The sequence below is a fragment of the Macrosteles quadrilineatus genome, unplaced genomic scaffold (genome assembly GCF_028750875.1).
Source record: "Macrosteles quadrilineatus isolate MER2022 unplaced genomic scaffold, UCM_ALF_1.0 Scaffold_9__3_contigs__length_116548681, whole genome shotgun sequence".
In the NCBI taxonomy this organism is placed as follows: Eukaryota; Metazoa; Arthropoda; class Insecta; order Hemiptera; family Cicadellidae; genus Macrosteles; species Macrosteles quadrilineatus.
In genome coordinates, this window is record NW_026542602.1 from 18,593,105 (window position 1) to 18,613,459 (window position 20,355).

A 20,355-nucleotide genomic window follows, 5' to 3' on the forward strand; every position below is an offset into this window, starting at 1 on the left:
GCACTGTGGACCTCATCTTCTAGGCTTTATTCCAGACGAACTTGTTATTGTCATTCATTGTCATTCTGCTATGTTATTGTTATGTCATAGTTTATAGCTGTTATTGTTGATCGATTGTATCGATGTAATTGCTGATGAAATGTTGTTTTGTTGTAGTTTAATGTTTTGTATTTATATAATCTTATTATAATCTTAACTGATTGTATTTTGTAAATGGCATTGCCGTGGAAAATAAAAATGAAAATGAAAATGAAAAATGAACCGTTAGCCATTCAATGATACCCCCATGGGATAAAGTGTGAACTTTAAATACTTTTAATTGCATTTATGGAATTCATTGAATTACATTTTTGAAAACAGCATGCAAACAATCCAAACAATTTCGCTTCTTTGAAAGAAACCCACCAATTATTAGGATAACACAATTTAGACATACAAGATACAGTCGCAGTGACGGTTTTGAGTGTGTCAACAATACTTATATAACATAATACTTATATTATAATATAATAATACTTATACGAAGGGACAATCGTCTTCAGGCGTTCAGTAAACAAACAATTGCTACGATTAAGCAAGGTAATCATTGGGAGTGGGATCGTTTGGTTCAAAAGTATTGTATACTATGAACCACCATGCAAAGCTTAAACAAAGACCCGAGTTGAGAATCGTGTATTGTTTGGCAGTTGCGGTTCATCTATTGAGGCGTCGGCACTTTGTCCCCAACTTAGCGTAGTTTACGTTTACATTGTTCACAGTATTTTATTGTCACGAGTCTCAAACCGAGAGAAATGTTGTCCAATTATACCTTGTTTAAATATCATCATCAACTCAAATAAAACGTGGAATCAATATCATCATTGCAAAGCCTCATAAAACCTTCACATCTGTATTGGTATTTTTATTACGTGATTTTATTCAGTTATATTTATCAAAGTAACCGAAACAAATCTTGGTGTGTGGTTTTTGTGAGCTCGTAAATAATTCAGTTTCTCTAGAGTGCAGCAAAAGAGTCAAAGCGCACAATTGTTCTCCGTTCAATTATATTCTCCGTGTGAGAAACAACGTTTTTTTGTCAATTGACAAGGTATGTGAATTGTTTAGTAAATTATAATTTCTCTAGATGTTTGAGTTAGATTACATAGAAGGCATACAAGCCATACGGTAGTTTACAATGTGTAGAGCTCTACTGATTACAAACTAAACTTGTGTATATTGTTTAAGAGCCAAGATAAAAATAGAATCTATTTTTTTTAGAGTTGCATGAATCTAGGCATTTGTATTGCGTCTTAAATGTATTGGTCGTTTGAAAATAACTTAGTTTGAACCATAACATACATCTTTTATGATTGACAATCCTATCACCAAAAGGTTTATCTGCAACATACACGTTCTTAGGTCATCCCTCAAAAATAGAACGGTTTTAATTGTGAAATAATTGGGTTAAACATATCAGAGAAACCCAGGCGAATTCGAAAATTCGAAGAACTTTCAAGAACATTGTACAGTAGTAACACAGTCAAGAAAATAGTATTTTGTCAATTCAAAATTTAAAACGAATTCAGACGGAGAAAGCTTTGCTATGTTTTATGTTACATTTAATGTATTAAGTATATTGATTAATTCATATTATATTTGTAATTTTTTAAACACAGTACAATGTGAACGTAACGTTTAAAAGAAATAATTTGTAAGAGTAATAATTGTTGAAGGAAAGGACTTGTATCAATAGTTGCAGATTTTTTTAAATATTGCCTATAATCAAGAAGTCAAGACACGTTATGACTATATCATTGCCTATTTCAAATGATGTTGTTAGCCCTAGCCTGAATACAAGGCTATAATTACTAATTTTATTTCCTGGCTACCTTCATCTAATAGGTTAGATTTCTCCGAATATATTTACTGCTAGACCATTTTTCAAGTATGTGTTGAAATTCGTCCTTCGATTCGTCAGATGATCTGCTAGCCCGTGACTAACTTTCCAAGGGAATATGAAAATGTTGTTGGTATTCGTGTAAGTTTAGTGATAAGTTTCCGTGGCTCGTAACTAGTTGTTGATTGTGGTTATTGTCATTGTTGTCTATTGTCACTCAGCCACTTTTGGCTTTTAGTTGCTATTGTCATTGATAATGTCATGCAACTGTGCACGGTTCCTTTGGGCAAAAACAATAAAACAGCAAGGTTTTTAATTTCTTTTACTTCCACAAAGGTTTTAGTAAGGTTTAAGTTAACTGTGGCGTAGTATTTTGAAGTTTGTCCACTATAATAGCTTTTATGGCTTCTACACAAACATAACATTTAAATACCACTTATTCTTTTAAATCCCATGTTTATTAACAAAATAACGTTTTATGTACATTTATAACACTCAACAATAACACTCAATTGAACATGTTGTATAGCTACCTACATTTGCAATGGCTGTGTATGGACAACGAGTTGAAACTAAGCCTTACATTAAATTAATCCTATTACTAATAGAATTACTAAAAGAAGTAATACAATTTCATGTAAAGAAACAGGTAGGCACTGGGCAAATGCTCTTTGTGGTCATTAAGAGATCGAAACGCTTAAGTAAACAGATTCAATAATAATAGTAAAAAGCAAGACTCACATTGACCTGTTAACTTTGTCGTTGATTGTTCCATGACATCGACACTATATCAACGCTGTAGTGACATCACGCTGATCCAAAATCGTCGCGCGGTAAATCCAACTCATCCCTCACCATGGATCACTTCTTTAAACAATTAGTAAACTCACGCAGTGTGTTAACATATTTAAGGGAAATACAATTCCCAGTACACAGCTGTAAACATGTTATCAGTTGGTTGGCCTTATCATGTCACGTGATGATGTTTCCCTCCCCCCTCACATCGTCTTATTCATCTCCTAAAGCAAAGATTTCTTGATAAGGTCACTAACGATATTAAAGAACACCTTGTAACAAATTCCTTCTAGCTAGAAGAGTTTTTACGCCAAACAGATAACTAGTAACATTTGCATATCGGTTTAATTTGGCTTTAGATATTTTTATAACGTTTAGTTGGGGCAGTGACACAATGCTTCTTTTTGTAAATACATTTATATGAGCTTATTGATCAACAGCAGCTGTTTACATCATAAATTCATGGGGGTATGTAAAACGATTGTCTGGTATTAAACTGGCCTATCTTTAAATCCCTATTAGTTGAAATCTTTAACCACTTCAAAGTTGTTACGGCTAGTAAGGTCCTTTTTCCTAGTTGAATAAAAATCTGGTGTAGCCCAAAAATGTACGTTAAAACTTCTACCTTGACTATTGATAGAGCTGCCTTCCCAATGTTTAAATTATCACCACTTGTTTAATAAAAATGGACGTAGTTTGCTTGAGCCAGCGACAGAATGCGCTCATGAAAGTTACTGATTTTTGTAGAATACGCTAACTTGTTACAATAAATTGTCTAACCAAGTCAAACAGATAGGATGCTTAATGTAAGCCTTAGGATATGTATAAAAGGCACAGATACAAAAACTACCTTAATATAATTGTTGACTGCAGTGCACTCTTTAAGTATGTATTCTTAAAGTATGTATTTTGATTTTGAAAATTTGTTACAACTAGTCCTTAACAAAACTGTTAACACCAACGTGAACTAGTAATTACCTAATAAGTGAAAATGTTAACACCAGAAACTATCTGAAATTTGTATTGTTACCTTTTATGGTAACTAGAAAAGTATGGTGTGTAATGAATGTTTGCTTTTACCGTATTTTTGCTGGTTTAAAAATATATCCTGTAACTAAACATAAATATTTTTCTCGAAATTGGAAAGTATCTTAGGTTACTTGTTGGAGAAATTACTATTTTTAATCTAGTGTAGCCTATTTTCTCGTTAATACTGACAACCATTTAAATTTCAATGATGTTACTATTATTTTTAGCACAATGAATTATGTAAAACATGTACCTACCTATTGAAGTTATTAATGTTTAAAAATATTTTGTTTAAAAATACAATTCATGATCAATAATAGCACTAAAACGAAAACCACGAAACCACGAACCACGAAATTGTAGTGAAATAACACTTTAAAGCAGTATCCAACAAATAAGCACATGCTATACGGCTATATTCATAATCACCATGTTTATAAATCTTTTTATAGTTGTTCGTGATTTTAGAACAATTTTATTTTACTGGGATAAGAAAGTAAGCGAGAAATGAAAAAGTTTTTATGTGAGGAGGATATTTTATTAAAAGATCTCCAATAACATAAGAAATTTATGGTCGAAGAGGGGAGAGCTGTCCGAAAAAATTTGATTCTCTTATAAGCTTGAAGCAGGACTTTAAAAACATCCTTGATCAAGATTTCCATCTTAATTTATTGTAACACGATTTCTCTATGCTAAAAGAGTTGAAACTGTAATAAATATACACTAGCAAAAGTCAAACACATTATTTTCATAATTAAAACCGTTATCTCCATTTAATGAATTATTACGTTTTGACGTTGTGTAAAAGTTGTATTGTATGATTTGAAGCAATATAACCACTTCAGGAACTAAGTTTATATTCATACAGGGGAACGATTCATTCAAAATACTACTTGAAATCAATTTTATGTGTAATGTAATATAAATAAGGTACAAAACATTATCATTAGGACCCTGGCCCACTCTAGCCTTTCGCACAATAAACATTGAACTTGTTGAACCAGAAAGATCAGTTCAAACTATAAAATATCTCTTCCGCTAATAAGGTGTTTAAATGAACCATTATTTAAATGAGAAACCCCGGCTATTAGGTAGAGAGACGCAATGTGTTATTATCTATCTACTGTAGGGTATGATTATCGGAGTTTCAAGGCCAAAGTGAAGACCTTGATAGAATAGATTACTGAAGACCTGCTCACAAGACTTCCTAGTGAAAACAAAATGTTGCTTCATGTAATCTGCTAACGCTGTTTTGGTAACATAGACTCTAAGAACTCTGAATGAAATTATCCATAGTGAACCAGGCGATCTTGCAAATATCACTGATGAGAAATACTGTTAAGGTTCAAACTTTTACGTCAACCAAAGTAGTGGTCAAACTCGGGGTCAAACTTACAAGTTTCGCCTATTCAGGCCTTGTCAAGTGATCTCCTTTCAAGAATGTTTCATCCATTAATAGACTCGTCAGTGGAATTCCAACAATTACACATACATATGATATAACAATTCATTAAACACTTAGACATAAGTAGGTCTTCTACTAACCGGCCCCTTTATGGAGGCAGACTAACCGTAAAGGTAGGCTAGGTACCTTATAATAGTCCAGTAAAACGGTTTAGAGGCTACATAATGAATTTTTATTATGAGAAAGGCATTACAAATAAATAATGTGACTGTAATTGCTAAATACGTGCATTTATTTATATTGGAATAAGTTCAACTCCAATACAACACCTATTGCCTTAGACAACGCTGTCTAATACCATTTATAGTCAATGCTAATACTCATCGTCTTGCTGGGTAGTTTCTTATGTTTACAATACGTACCACTTTTATCCAGAAAAAACACGGAGGCTCTTCAAAAATTAGAAGCTAGAATTAGATGGATATGATCATTTGACGTTTAGCAACCTATCCTTACTAAAGAAACAGCTCGTCTTAAAATCTGTATTTAACACAAAGTATTTTCTTTCATTTTACTCCCCCGTTCATCAATACCTCCCTCTGCACATATCTGTATTTATTGCTCATGGGAATTTGAAAGGTATGTTTCTTAGTTATAGAGTTCACGATCAAATCTGAAGATTGGTGGTTCGATGCCATTTAACTATTCTATTACAGAAACTATCCATAACGTCACCCATTACTGTTGCCAACCTGTAAGCATTTGTCTCACAATTGAAGCAAGGTAGAACGAGTTACGCTGGTAGATCCGTGTAATTAGTCTCTTATGAGGGAAGGTCGTGTAGACATGTTTACAAGTGAGGTGATAAGATGTTCTAAATCAGGCTTACAACAACAACATGACCTCGCCTCATGCCACCGCTGCTGTACCAGTATTTTTGGTGGAGTTGGACTTTCACTAGTTTTGGAAGTGGGAGACGAATTTGAGCTTAAAAGTGGGTTTTATCTCCATCTTGTTGGGGGTTAGTGTTCAAACTAGTGGAAATGTTGTGCAAGAAACCCAAAAGCTATTATGGGAAAACTCTGAAACCCCCGTTCCAATGTTTGTAGAAAAGCCGGAAATTGAACCAATCCCTCGCACACCAAAACGAAAGCCATAGTATGGTAACACGTCCCATTATTCTTTTATATGTGTTTTTTTTTCATCTAGTGCCTTCATATTGTGTAAGGGGGCTGTCTTTATATTGTGGATTGTTTCTTATACATTTGAAAATGGTAAAATCTATATATATTTAATAGGCCAACATAAATTGTATGACAATTGTTTGAAGCTACCACTCAACTGATAACCATGTACAAGGTGTCATTTCATAGGCCTTGCACATAGATTTTCCATCAAACATAACATTGTTGAAATTCCATCAGAGCTCTGCACTAGTTTTAGTTCAACTTTCGTTTTCATATTTGATGAGGGTGAAAATATATTGAAAATATATTGTTTGCGGTTTTGCTATATAATATTCGTATTGTGTAAAGTCGAGATTCTACCATCATGTTTCGCATACTATTTGTAATTGAGTTAATCCATGTTATATACAATTCGATTAAGTTTACAGATTTGCTTCATATTTTTGTAGAAACAAATTTTGGTCCAGATTTTGTGGGTTTGCAGTGTCCGTAATTTAGAATTATGTAGTAAAATAAAAATAGATGAATAACATCTTTAAACGTGGACAGATCCAATTTCAACTTATAAAAAATATTCCTTTTTTTGAAAAACGTTTATACTGTCAATTCTCAACAGTAATAAAATAAACTTTCTATAAATGCATGAATGGAATGACACACACAAGCGAGACGAATAAACTGCATTTTCCTGTGTTACACTTGGCACAATGCCTGCATTTCAACGTGCAGTCTATGTGAATTCATTTCTTTGTAGCAATAATTTTAAAATTGAAACAAAAAATTTTCCTATACATTAAAAGTATTATTTTTACGTGTATCTATATATTAATAGTCAGGCATGTTTCTTTTAAACCCGTTTTTCTCAGCTCTTGTACATCGCAGGGAAATGTATGCATATTGTTAGAAATATATTTTCCTGTAGATGAGCAGAATCCCTTTATAAATGAAAACAGGATTAAAAATACGCACAAAATATTAATTAAAACTTTTTTTAACTAACTTGGATTTTATGGGTTGCCATGCTGGTGACGAAATAACAACGAAATATAAACAGAAAATCAAAACAAATAGAAGAAATTCCAATCACATGTTTTATTTACAGTGTAGGGTAAAAATTGAGAAGTCTGTACATTACATATTGTTGGTCGAGTTTTCGTCCACTGGACGACCTGTAGTATATATTTAATATACAGATTTAAAAATATTGCAATTCATTTGTCGACAAATAGAAACGCAACTGAATTAAGAAACCAATGTATAAATTAAACATACACAAGTTATGTACATTTTCCCAAGATAGTTCTGTTATCAGAGGAGCACAAAAAATAAACAATCTATAACTGTGCAACGTTTATTTGGCTGTTTCACCTTATCGCTCCAACACAGCTACACGTAGAGTTGTCTAATATTGAACATTCAAATGTATTCACACTAAACTTTCGGTACCGTATGGTAATATCATTACATTAATTTGAACATTTGAGCACAATAAAATTATTTATCAATTAAAATTCAAATAAAATAAACCTTTTGTTTAGTGAGGAAAGTGGAATTTAAATGCATTGCCAATTTTGAAAATTTTGTGGAAATTTAGAAGGGTAGCGATTAGAGGTTATTTTAATTTTGTATTGCAAACACAATTTTAAGTGTTATTATTGTCTATATAGTTAATTTCATATTCTTCTGCTATCAATATTATTGAAATTGGTGTGCTTAAACAACGAACACCAAAAAGTTATTGACGAGTTTCATATTTTCGGATTATCGATCGTTTTTTATGTACACATAAAACAGTGTCTGCTTTCATTATTTTAATGATTGTTATATTTGCTATACATTGATAATCATTTGGCGCACTATGGGTGTGCTAAATAGACGAATATTACGAATAGTTATTAAAGATTCATTATTATTTAATTATTATTCTTTCATAAATAGGCAATCAATTGTTACAATTAGTTGGTAAGCTTTAAACCTGAATTGCAAACTATTCCTACACGTTTTCAGATTTCCGTGTTAAATCTTAACAAGAGGAAAGTCGATGTCCCAATCAGCTCTGAGATTTAATCGCAAACAACTTGTTATAGTTTGTCCAAGTTTGTTGAGACTCGTTACAAGATCAAAGACGTACAATCCAATAAGCAAACGAGGATGGGACAACAAACAAACAAACAGGCTGAATGTTTGCAAAGCGGTTTATTGCGTGTTTATAGCTCAGGCTAAGAAACTGTTGTTGGAGCGGAGAAGAAACTCTGTCTAAAAAATAACATGTCAAGTTTTTGGATCCAATTTAAACTTAGCACAAAAATACTGAGTTGTTTAGAGGGAAGAAATAGAATTTGTAACAAAAAGAAGAGCCTAATAGTGTTCAGATGTGACCAAAATATCAGACACCAAAATATGTTTGTGACAGTGAATGTAATGGCAATCTTGTATTTGACTGTTGTTTTCATACTATTACATTTTTACGGGCTAACATGATTGCGTTAGTCATAATTGTTAAGTCATTTAAGATTATGTAAACCACCAATCTTAGTACCCGTAATTCTAGTTCCATCACTTTATTATGTGATGGAAGTAGAACTAGCCGTGGTTAGTAGATGGAACTGGATGGAACTAGGTAGCCGTGGTTCGGCTACTAATTAATTGATAACATAAAAAAGCTATCTCATTTCTTTTTTACTAGCCTAATGTTTCCCCTAACATATTAAAAAAGAGTTAAAAAACACAAAATTCTCTCATACAAAATGATATCACTAAATAGGTTATTCCGAATTCTCTTTGGGTTATGTTAAGCACGTCATTGTATTAATTGGTTAAAACAAAAAATCATACTTTATCAAATGTACTCAATAATGCGTATCGTATGTTTACCAGTGTTTGTGATATGGATAAAGATGTGCTCATAATACTATTAATATTCTCAAATTGGCGATACCCAGTTTTAAATTGGCATCTTTAAACAAAGGAATGAGACTATCTACTCGATCGCTTCCTTAATAACTCTTAGTCTCATCCATCGTCTTAACTTACTTCGAATTTTAATCGCTAAGAATATTCCTGTATGTATATAGTTAGATTTAAATGTTTTTTTTTATTCATGATATCAACAAAACCTATGTCATAGATTATATTCAATCCCTCATAGATTTGTCATCCGTTTAATTGAACTAAAAATAGAATTTAACGTTCGTGTCCGTCGGGTATACTGTAGAGTGTTTCTATTTTCGATATTTTTTCTTGGGTTTTCACCAACATTATAGCTAGTTTTACCAATTACAAAGATGTATTGTAAATGGTTGTTTTTCATCTGCTGTCATAAACAAAGGTATAAAACAAAGCTGGAAATTTTATCTCAAATAATAGAGAAACAGTTCTTTACCCAAAACAAGTGAGGCGTTTAGTCAAACACTTTCTCAGCTTGCACATCAAACAATCAACTGTTGTTCCTCAGTCGGTCTCATTTAACTAAATAAAATGTCTCCGATTAAACGTACTCTTACTCCCTTATGTAGACTTGCTATCCATTCGGATTAGCTAACGAAAATTTTAATCAATAGTTTTGTTTTTGATTGAAGAGGTGGTTTGGTTATTTGGTTTCTTTGTTATTTAACCCGAAAACTATAAACTTTCTACTGTAGTATATTACAACTGTATCGTTTAAAGGATATAATGTATAACAAACTAAGTAGTAAAGAAAACCTGACATTTATCTGCAACCAATCAATACAATGCGTGCTCCTTTGTCTGTAAAGGTTGAGCAACAAGTAAACTACTGCGGTTAGAACCGTCCATGCAAGTACATTCTTGCAAATAAGTAATTTTATTGTGACAGAGGCATAACGTAGAGTACCGGTACATTATCCTGAATATTAAAAACAATGATCAAAATTCCAAATGACCGTGGGATAACAGATGTTTCTTTAGCCAATGCCACTTGTTTAAAAACACCCAATAAAAAATAGCTAGGTACATTTAAAAAATAGTACAAATCCGGAGCCCTAACGATAATCACACAAGCATCATAACCACTTTGCAACCAGTTAAAAAGAACTATGAAGGTTCGTAAAATGTGTTTAAAATAATATAACATTATTTCTATATTTTCCACTAACTTAATAAATTATATTGAAAATTAATGAAATTGAGTTTGGCAAAATGACTTATAAACTGTGTGTTCTGTGATTACCTAAATTTATCAAATACCAACGTCGACTTCCAATAATTTGCAGCGTCTACTCTTTTCTTAAAACTAACACAAAATGTTACGTAACCTAAAAGATTAATTCAGTTGTCCAAACACTGACTTGAGTCAGATACTGCAAGTAGTCTTTGGCAATGTTCTAAAATAGGCACCATTTGTTGATGAAGTGCTTGATAAAGTCTGGTGAGCCTACAGAACATCGAAAGCGATGAAAAATGTCTCTCTTGTTTGGGAGTAAGATTAAAAATGTACTTTGTTCTTGGGCTATGCTTGGGCTATGTTAAAAGCAGAGAACAAGCAATAGTTAATAAATATTGTTATAACCTCGTTAACAAGACCCTCTATAACGAGTCATCCTTGATAACAAGTGTCCTTTTAAAATCCGCAATTTATTCTACCCATAATCGAATGCTATTGCAAACCTCGATGAGAAGTTAACCTTGATCAAGTCTTATTTTGTAATCCCCATTAGAGTCTTGTTATCGAAGTTCTAATGTATTTGGTAGCGATAGCTTCAAAGATAATATAAAATATATAAAAATATCAATCAAGAATATAAAAAATCAAACAAAACTACAACAAAAAATAAACACTCCATTTGCACATTGGAAACATTAAAAGTTTCGTCAACCCATAACGATGACCTATAAAAGGCTATATTTATTATAGCAAGCTATTTCATATAAATTGGATTTACAAATACTGTAAGGATTAAGGGGGTTTCAACAACCGAGGTCGTAGCCTCCTCTGAGGAGTCCATCCCGAGGAAGGTTACTATTACATTTTTATTACATGAAATAAGGAATTCAATTTTTACAACAAATAAATGAATATTCTTTTATGTACTAAAGCTAATATGTTCACATTCAATTATGCACATAATATTCGTTGAATTTAGTGTGTGGATTTTTGACAAATAAACAATGATATTACCGACAATTTGTCACTGACCAGAACTTTCATATATATTGTCATACTAGCAAAAGATTAAGTTATAGCTACTATTATTTACAGTTTGTCCGTTAAACAAACATACAAACAAAAACAGTGACATCTATTGGAGTAATTTGAAAAATAACGAATATTTTATACAAATTTAATAAAACATTACTATATAAATTTCCAGGCGTTGGTTCTCTTCGGACAGAATGAAGTAATATATATTAACCGCTGTTAAAACAATGAAACACACCCAATGCAATAACAGTTGGTTTTAATTGAAAATTCAAATACAGTGGAAAGTTTTGGAGGGTAGCACGTAAATAACTTGTTACTGTAAATCTCATTGCATTTCATCATGTCATTACTATTTATTGTCATTGGTTCTTTGATATTTGTTCTCAGAAGTTTGTTAACGTTTGATTTAATTATCTCAGTTGTTACAACAGTGAGAATTAAATAGTTCATAATTCGGTCTAAAGTATACGGTACGAAATTGTCACGAAGTCGAAACAAATATTAGAAATGCTTTAGACAGGTGACTTGATCGTTCAAATACATTCCACTAGGTTGCAATACCTAGCCCACAGCAGACTAAGTAAATTTCTATATACCTAATGAAAAAGTAAATTGCTCCTGGGACTAGGTCTTACCGTGCCACCTATGGTATAATAACTACGCCAATATAGGGAAATTCGCTAAAATTTGAAATTTAACGAAAGTATTTGGAAACTCAATTAAATATTTATTATCTGCTGTAACCATTTTTGTCTCTAAGAGGTCGTCGTGCATAGTTGAATGAACAACCCATAGAATGTGCCACTACTGAAGATATGTTTTCTCTTTTCATACTATTATAGAGAAACTAACTGATACTTAAGTTGGTGAAAGATTCTAAACTTTCCAATAAGTTGAACTTTCAGTTTAGCACGATCGAAAAGTTGGAGTGTAAGAAACAATACGGCACTACTCGGTCGGCGTCTCAATTGAAGAAAGTTCTTTTTGTTATAACTCTCTAATAGAGCTGTATATTTAAAACAACAGAATGGAAATTATATTGTACAGGAGACAATTTATTATGGTTAAATCTAGTAGGTATCTAGTAGGTGTCATGTTTACATTCGATTGAACGGTATTTAAAAATGGTTTTGAAATAATACTACAGTATAGTGATCTATATCGTTAATAATTTATTGTATCTGTTCTAGATTTGAACGAAACTAATAAGATAAATTTGTTGTTTATTATAAAATATAAAGAAGTTCAAAGAAGTATTCAACAATGTAGACATGTGTAGTAATATGTAATGGCGGCAAATATGGAACATGCTCAGAGACTGACAATTGACGAATTTAATTGCTCAATGAAATAATTGTTTCCTCACTTATTAGTCGTTCACCGTAGTTTGTGCAACTCACACAAATGGGTGAGAAGTGTTTTTAAAGTTAATTAAAGTTTCTTAAACCGAAATAACTCTCAAAGTATAACACCCGAAATAACTATAACACTTATAAATTTTCAAGTGTAAAACACGTATCCGAACGTTTCACCTACTTGTTTAAAGTATTAAAATTAAGATAGGAATTGATCAGTTACCGTAAAGGCCATGTAAAATTCATCAAATGTATCTACTGTATATACGACACAAAAGTCAATATTGAAAAAATTGTAAACTAAATGTATTTTAAATTCAATTATGAATGCAAAGTTACATTTTTCTATAAAGAAATCTATTTCAGTAACAAGCTTTATCAACTAAATATTTATTCCCACTAAAGTGTCATATTATATTACACTTTGTGTATCTTCACTGTTAACTGTTCTGACCATAAATGGAATAATGTTTTAAAAATGAACTGTTGAAGCTTTTAATTTGCTTCAGTATATAGTTAATCATACTTTATAATTGTAACTTTTACTTATATAAATAAACTTGTGTTATCGATTTAAACAATCACTTGAACTCAAAATAATTCAACCATAAATCAAGTAAATTTCTTTGTGCATTCTTATAGTATAGAAGGATAAAAGTTTGTACTATAACACCACATAGTATAGTTATTACACTTATACTCCAAATTCAAGACGATAGATCCAAATAAAATATGTTACATTGGCTTGGTGGTTCCGACCAGTCACAACAGTCTTGACCAATCGTAATGTTTCTAAATGATTTAGACTATAATAAAATTACCGTAGATAAAACCACAGAATAAAGAGTTTATTCTGTGATAAAACTGTGTTAAAGTGTACCTGTAAATCAGTTACACAATCACAATATGTTGTTATAGATGGCAGGCCTAAAGCACATTAATGGCATTTTCCATTAATGTAAAACTTAAAATTAGCCTCTGAAGAAAAACTAATAAAATATATATTGAACAAATTGGATAGCCTACTGAGAAATGATAGGATAAAATAATGGAAATCATTCAAATAAATAACTGAGTTAGTTAAAATAATACACCAAACTACTATCAATATAATATTTTAACGCTAATCGTATCAAAATCGTACCATAAATAAGTGCAGTTCAATGTTTGTTTACACGCAAGTTTGACCTGCCGCCATGCCAAGATGTCCCTACTGCTACAACTTCATTAGCAGCAGCCTGTCAACTATGTAAAACAACAAGTTGCAAGTTAAGCCTAGTCATGAGAAATCAAATAAACTGAAATCATCCTCAAACTCGTTGATTCGCCTTTAAATGATCGGTGAAATGTTTTCTGATCAACTAAATTCATTTTATGCCAAAAAACAATTATAAATAGTTCTATATCAGAGATAATAATAAATGTTCTTACATACCGAATCAACCATGTGAACCATGCATGCTCTGATGTAGTCGGGACGACGCTGTAACACATACTGAAGGAAGGTTTGGCGTCGCGCGGCGCCGCAGCCAAGCCAGCCATTGTTGAGGCATCAGCTGACGCATTGTTGCGATCAGCTGATGTTTGCCACCTTCACCACCATGTAAGATATCACTCAAATTGTTGTTTCTTTATTAGTTTATTACAAATTCACTGTAATCAGTATAAATGTGTTAGTTGCATGTTATTTATTTATTCTATACGATTTCTATAGCTAACATTGTGTTTTATAACGAAGGAAGTTACATTGCAGATTTTCTTGTTTTAATAAGAACGAAAGTAGCGGAATACATGACCAGGTGAATTATTAAGTGGTTTTCCAATTGGACTTAAATTGCAATGGTTCAATTATTCAAGTTCAAGGCATTACAATATGGTGCCATTTAAAATTAAAGTATTAAAGTATTAAAAATAAAGTCTTTTTCTTTATAATTTCGAAGTAATGTTGTAAGAACAGAAAATTCTTCTTTTTGATTGAAGATGCAGATATATGCTTTAATAATTAATATATTTGATACCAAAACAAGGGAAATACATAAATATTCAAAATACGTAAAATACATGAACCAGGCTAAGTTTGTTATACCGATTCTGAAGTGAGAGTCCTATGAATAAATAAATAAGCCTTTATTTCCGAGCGTTGGTTTTACAGAGTAACTCAGGTCGGTATAACTAACTAAAAAATATACAACAATGAAAAAAAACAATGTGTATGATAAAATTAAATGATAGGCTATATACAAATATTTTACAGTCTTTTTCATGTTTTTTTTTCAAAGCCAGGAACCCCAGCTATTTTAGGCCCAAGGGGAGATCATTGTAGATCTTTTTCCAAAGTAAAAACCCCTTTTCTACCCACTTCTAGGATCACTTTTGGAAAGCGGAGCAAGGCGTTTTGCTGGGCCCTATTTCCTATTATTTCTTATTATTTCTCAACTCTTGCATAGTATCATTGAATATTTATACTTACCTGTAGGTTCATAGTCTAATTGTAGTATCCTATACACTTGATTTTACTTGTTACCTTAAATTAATATCTTCCTTATATCATTATTTAGGGATCTGGTTAAAATTAATCATTTATAATTTATATCTTTGGTTAATTGTCATTTTTATAGTAATTGTGCCATGAATTATTAATCCTTTCTAGATTCATAATAGCTCTTATTTATCTCCATACAATTTTCCAGTACCGTATGTTTATGTCCGGTGTGTATGTGGAGTTCATTTGGTTGTTTTCCTTTTTATCGTCATTTAACCCACTTTTAAACGATATAACCAAACAAAATTATCTAATTAGAAAATATTGTCTGCAAGTATTATTTACCGTAGGATTAAAAGTAAGATGTAAAATGTACCTGTCCAAGGGGGGCTTAGCCAAGATCAGAGCACCGATATATAACTACTACGATCAGTAGCTATGTATCGATGCTTCAGAGCTGTTAACGTACCGTAGCTAGACATAACACATCAAAACAGGCTGCTGAATTTATTTGGCAACGAATGAGGAAATACTCTACTTTCAGCATCAAAAGTCAGCGTGTTAGTATCAAACAATGCAAACACACTTCATGGTTCCGCTCAATATAATATTTCATGATTCAAATGTTCCCGTACCGTTCCCAGGCATATGCGACTTGAACAGAGCACACATCTTTATTCCATTCAGGCACATGTGTCAGTCCATTTAAACCAATTCCACCACACATAACCGGCTCGATTACCAAACAAGATTTGTTTAAATGTATTCCCATACCTTTATCCTGTAATTGACAGTTTGGGATCCTGTGTCAGAATGTCTCTTTTGTACAATTGCCTCCTTTTACAATACCTGTACCATAAAAATAAACATACTCCCTTTTATATTTATCATCCTTACGGATCGGCTGAAGGAAATATAAGGGTGTAAGTTATATCTTTCCGTCATGTGTAAATGAAGGGGTTTTTATTTTAACTGTATTTATATTTTCTTCGCCGTCTTCTAAACTACTATTAAAAAATAAAATCAACTATTTGCACAATGCTTTAGTTACCATTAAATATAGCAACACGTTTAGGCTAAATCGGTGCAAAAAAGAAACACATCAAAATAGGCTTCAGATCATACATTAGATCGTTCTAAACACGATGAGTTGATTCCACTTAACAGTGCACTAAAAATAATGGACGCAAACATTATTTTCATAATCTCGGCTTCTACTTAACAGCTTTTAAATTTTAAAAAACCTGTTATCTAATATGTTATGAAAGTGATAAGTGGAAGTTTGACGTCATCGTTTAAAACCATTAAAAAATAAAAATACAGGCAAATGACACATACAAATTAAGCGAAGAGTGTATGGATTTGCCGAAAATTATTGGAATGAACTAATTCCCTAAGGGCTCTGCCACACAGACATATTTACAAAGGGCCTTACCTTCCATGTTTTCATTGTTTAATTAATTAAATGATAAACAGCTGATCAATGGAATTAACAGCTGTTTGTTTACTGTACTGTATTTATATTTTTGTTTATGTTCTTAAAAGCAGTGGGGTTAATAAATTACATTGATGCTATTTCTGGCAGTTGGATGAAAGTGAGTCCTTTAAGAATTTTTAAAGACAATATTAGTGAGATAAAAAAATGTCTGTTTGACCAAGGGTTATCAACAAAATTAGGTCGTCTAGAACTCCTTCTTAGCGAATCGGTATTCTATCATTTCAACCTCAGCCTGTGTAAGGTATAGATAGAGCTGCCGCTGCTTTCGATATTCCTTAAAATGAAAATGTATCCAACCTACGCCCTTTTAACGAAAGATGTGGACATTGTGACGCACTGCATTATAAATATTAAAATCCGGGAATCACTCTGTGTGATCTGAGAAGGTTTCTCTGTCCCCAACTGTTAGTCACCCAAGGTAATAGGCCTTCTACCCAGACAAGATAATACATCTAACTTCGTCAAGAAGAGGTAAGAATAAAAACTCAGACTTATCATTCGTAACAACTGGTGCTGACATAAGACATCCTGAGGGTAACGGCCGGACCCTTTTGTTTTATTCCACAGGGGCTGAGGGGGTTTGAGCATGCATGAAAGTAGTACGCAATGTTATTGCTGATTATTGTAATATGGGCTGTGGTGATCAAAATTACGTATGTCGCCTATTTCAAAAGTGGTCAATAAGGTGGGTTTGGAGGGGGCAAACATAACGGGAGGCGCTATGTGTTAAAACGCTGATATTTCGAAAACGGTAAAAGATAGAATATCGGTTAAAACATCGTTGGATCTGACTCCAAAAAAACTTCCGGCAAAGATCTACGTACATGTGCAGCTAAGGCTAAGCTACTATTACGATTGAAGTTGATGGAATTAAAACTGATCCTTTAGTTGATACTGGCATTTCGGAAACATCCTTATAGGGAACTAGGAGTTACCCGGTGCACGTTGCTGCGCTTAACAACTATGAGTTAAATGGTAATTTGTTCTTTACGATGAGTAATAAAATTGTATAGCAAAAATAAAAAAGAACCTTCTACTTAATAGCCAGTGGATAAACAATGTTTTGTTTTGTTTTTGTAAAACATGATTTTGCATTTAATAAGTAAAACCATGACTATTAGAGTCAAGGTACAACTTTACTCTGAACATAGAAATAGACTCTTTTGCACAAGACAAAATCAATCTGTTAGGATATGTAATAACAAAGAACGAAATCCGTCCTGATCCACACCGTCTTCAGTCGCTCTTGAAACTACCCCTTCCTCATGACATCCAATCATTGCGACGAACCATGGGCATGTTCGCTCATTATTCTGACTTTATCAAGAGTTTTTCAGAGAAGATTCAGTCCCTTTCATCTACTAAAAGTTTAGAAGAAGCGATTAACTGATCCTATAATGAATTGAACAAATAAATATTTACTGCAACCAAAGCTCAAATCCAAGATGACATATTATTGTGTAAATATTGTGTAGTATAACTGTGGTACTGATCCGGCCAGGCACTCTCTACCCTACTACTGAGTTTGTGTAAGATTCAAATATAGATCCCGCACAGGTTTATAACCTCAGGGCTTTATTGCTCTATGATTCTATTTATTATTATATCCCATGTTTTAAACAGTTAAGGTTTAAAAATTTTTGTGTAAGTTCATAGGCATATTTGTATAAATACTATAACCAGAATTGTGTTCAATACTATTGTGATTGTTTACAATAACTGTATATTATGTACATTGAGCAATAAAGAATTTTTCTATTCTATTCTATTCTATTAGTTACAGTACCCATATAGCACAGAATATCCTCAGGATATCCCACAGAGTTCCCAAAAGGTCCCAATATCCCATTAGATATAAGAATATCTCTGGGACATTCCTGACATGTTCCCGTTACAATAATTAATTTTTTTTGTTTAGGGTTTTTGATCGAGGGACAGGAATATCTTTGGCACATCCCTAGTATTCTAGGGATATAACCATTGTGGATATTTTCACGATATCATTTTTTCATAATTTATTTGTAAAATCCACTAATAACTCAAGTACTTCTCGAAATATGCTACTGAATACAGCTTTCCCACACAGCACAGGATTCTGACCAGTTCCCACATATCCCACATAGATCTCAGGATTTGATAATGTCCCTAGGATCACTCTAAGATATTGCACATATCCAACACAAACGATTGCGTTTTGAGGATATCCTGGGGACTTCCTATGGATATTCTCGGTAGGCTACCTATATTAAAACATATTTTATAGTATTGGATGTATTTTTTCAAGTGACAAGTGCTTGAGAAACGTTATTAAAAGGATTTCAATACTATTTCGAATTAAAATAACTAATAACGTTACTAATGATTTATAAAAATTTATCATGTTTTCCGATCATATCCATAGGACATCCTTTGGAGATCCGTAGGATATCCCCATGGGGCATAATAACTATCAAACTCTAAATTTTTACCATTTAATAATAATAATACATCTGCTCACAATAATAATAATAATGCAAATATTTTCTTTTTAATTTAAATTATAACTTATTTTTAGAAAATTTATTGGTTGAAAATTCAAGGGGGATATTAGTTAATCATACAACAATTATTATCTATATTCTTATTACAGTATCCTCTACAACTCCCAGAAAAACAATTTAACAACTTGATGCCTAAACAGAATCATAGTATAAAAGATATTTAAGTATTGCGACCATTTCAACTGTCGGCTCCTCTTTAACCGCTTGAAAACTAGTAATATCAACAATAATTACAAATAGCTCAGGAGGCAAGGTAAGAGTTTCATAAGTCAAAGGTACCCGGTTTAAAAGTCGTCTGGGCATAAATATTTTTGTTTAAATTTTTTTCCCAAAATTTGTTTTTATGAGCTATTTAATTAAAATACTTAACTGGTAAAAGTGCTTTTTAGACTAAATATATATTATTTTGTGTTTTTATGTATAATATCCTGGTGGGATATCCCAGGGATCCGGATTTGGGCGGGCATAGTTCCCCAGAATATCCTGAGGACATTGCGGGATACAAAGAGGATATCCCCCATACCCCACTGGGATATCCCCCATATCCCACTGGGATATCCCCAGGACATTCCAAGGATATTCTTGTGTTGTGTGGGTAGTTGAGACCAAAGCATCTGATACTTTATATATACACCTTATATATATATATATATGCGTGTGTGTGTGTGTGTGTGTCCGTTAGCAAAATAACTCGAGCAAAAATGATCCGATTTTGATTCACTGGTTGTACTATCATAGGTTTTGTGGAGATGCATAATCAATGGTTTTCAAAAGTTATTGGCCTTCTCAATATCCACGAGTGCTCCCCTACTAAAAAAATAAAATAGTGTCGTCTGCCGAAGCTGAAGCGCTTTTTTTCACATGCTTTGCTTAGGCTTTCTGCTAGTGACGACTTTGACGAGACGAGCTTGAAAATGAACTACTAGGCCTAGTATTTTTGTTTTGTTTTTTATGAATAGGCCTACTCTTGATTTTATTCCATCCTCTAATCTTTGTTGAGTGGATTATGGTTCCGGAATTTTCGAAT

General features: G+C 32.5%; 1 protein-coding gene across 1 annotated transcript in view; it reads right to left on the reverse strand.

The window, feature by feature from the left end:
* The window catches only part of LOC129002482 (diuretic hormone receptor-like), an 84,748-nt gene extending 70,456 nt beyond the window's left edge, over positions 1-14,292 (reverse strand). Inside the window, exon 1 of the mRNA XM_054430320.1 lies at positions 14,244-14,292. The gene's annotated coding sequence lies outside the window, so the exon portion shown is untranslated. The remainder of the gene's footprint in view (positions 1-14,243) is intronic.
* Between the last annotated feature and the right edge of the window lie 6,063 nt (positions 14,293-20,355).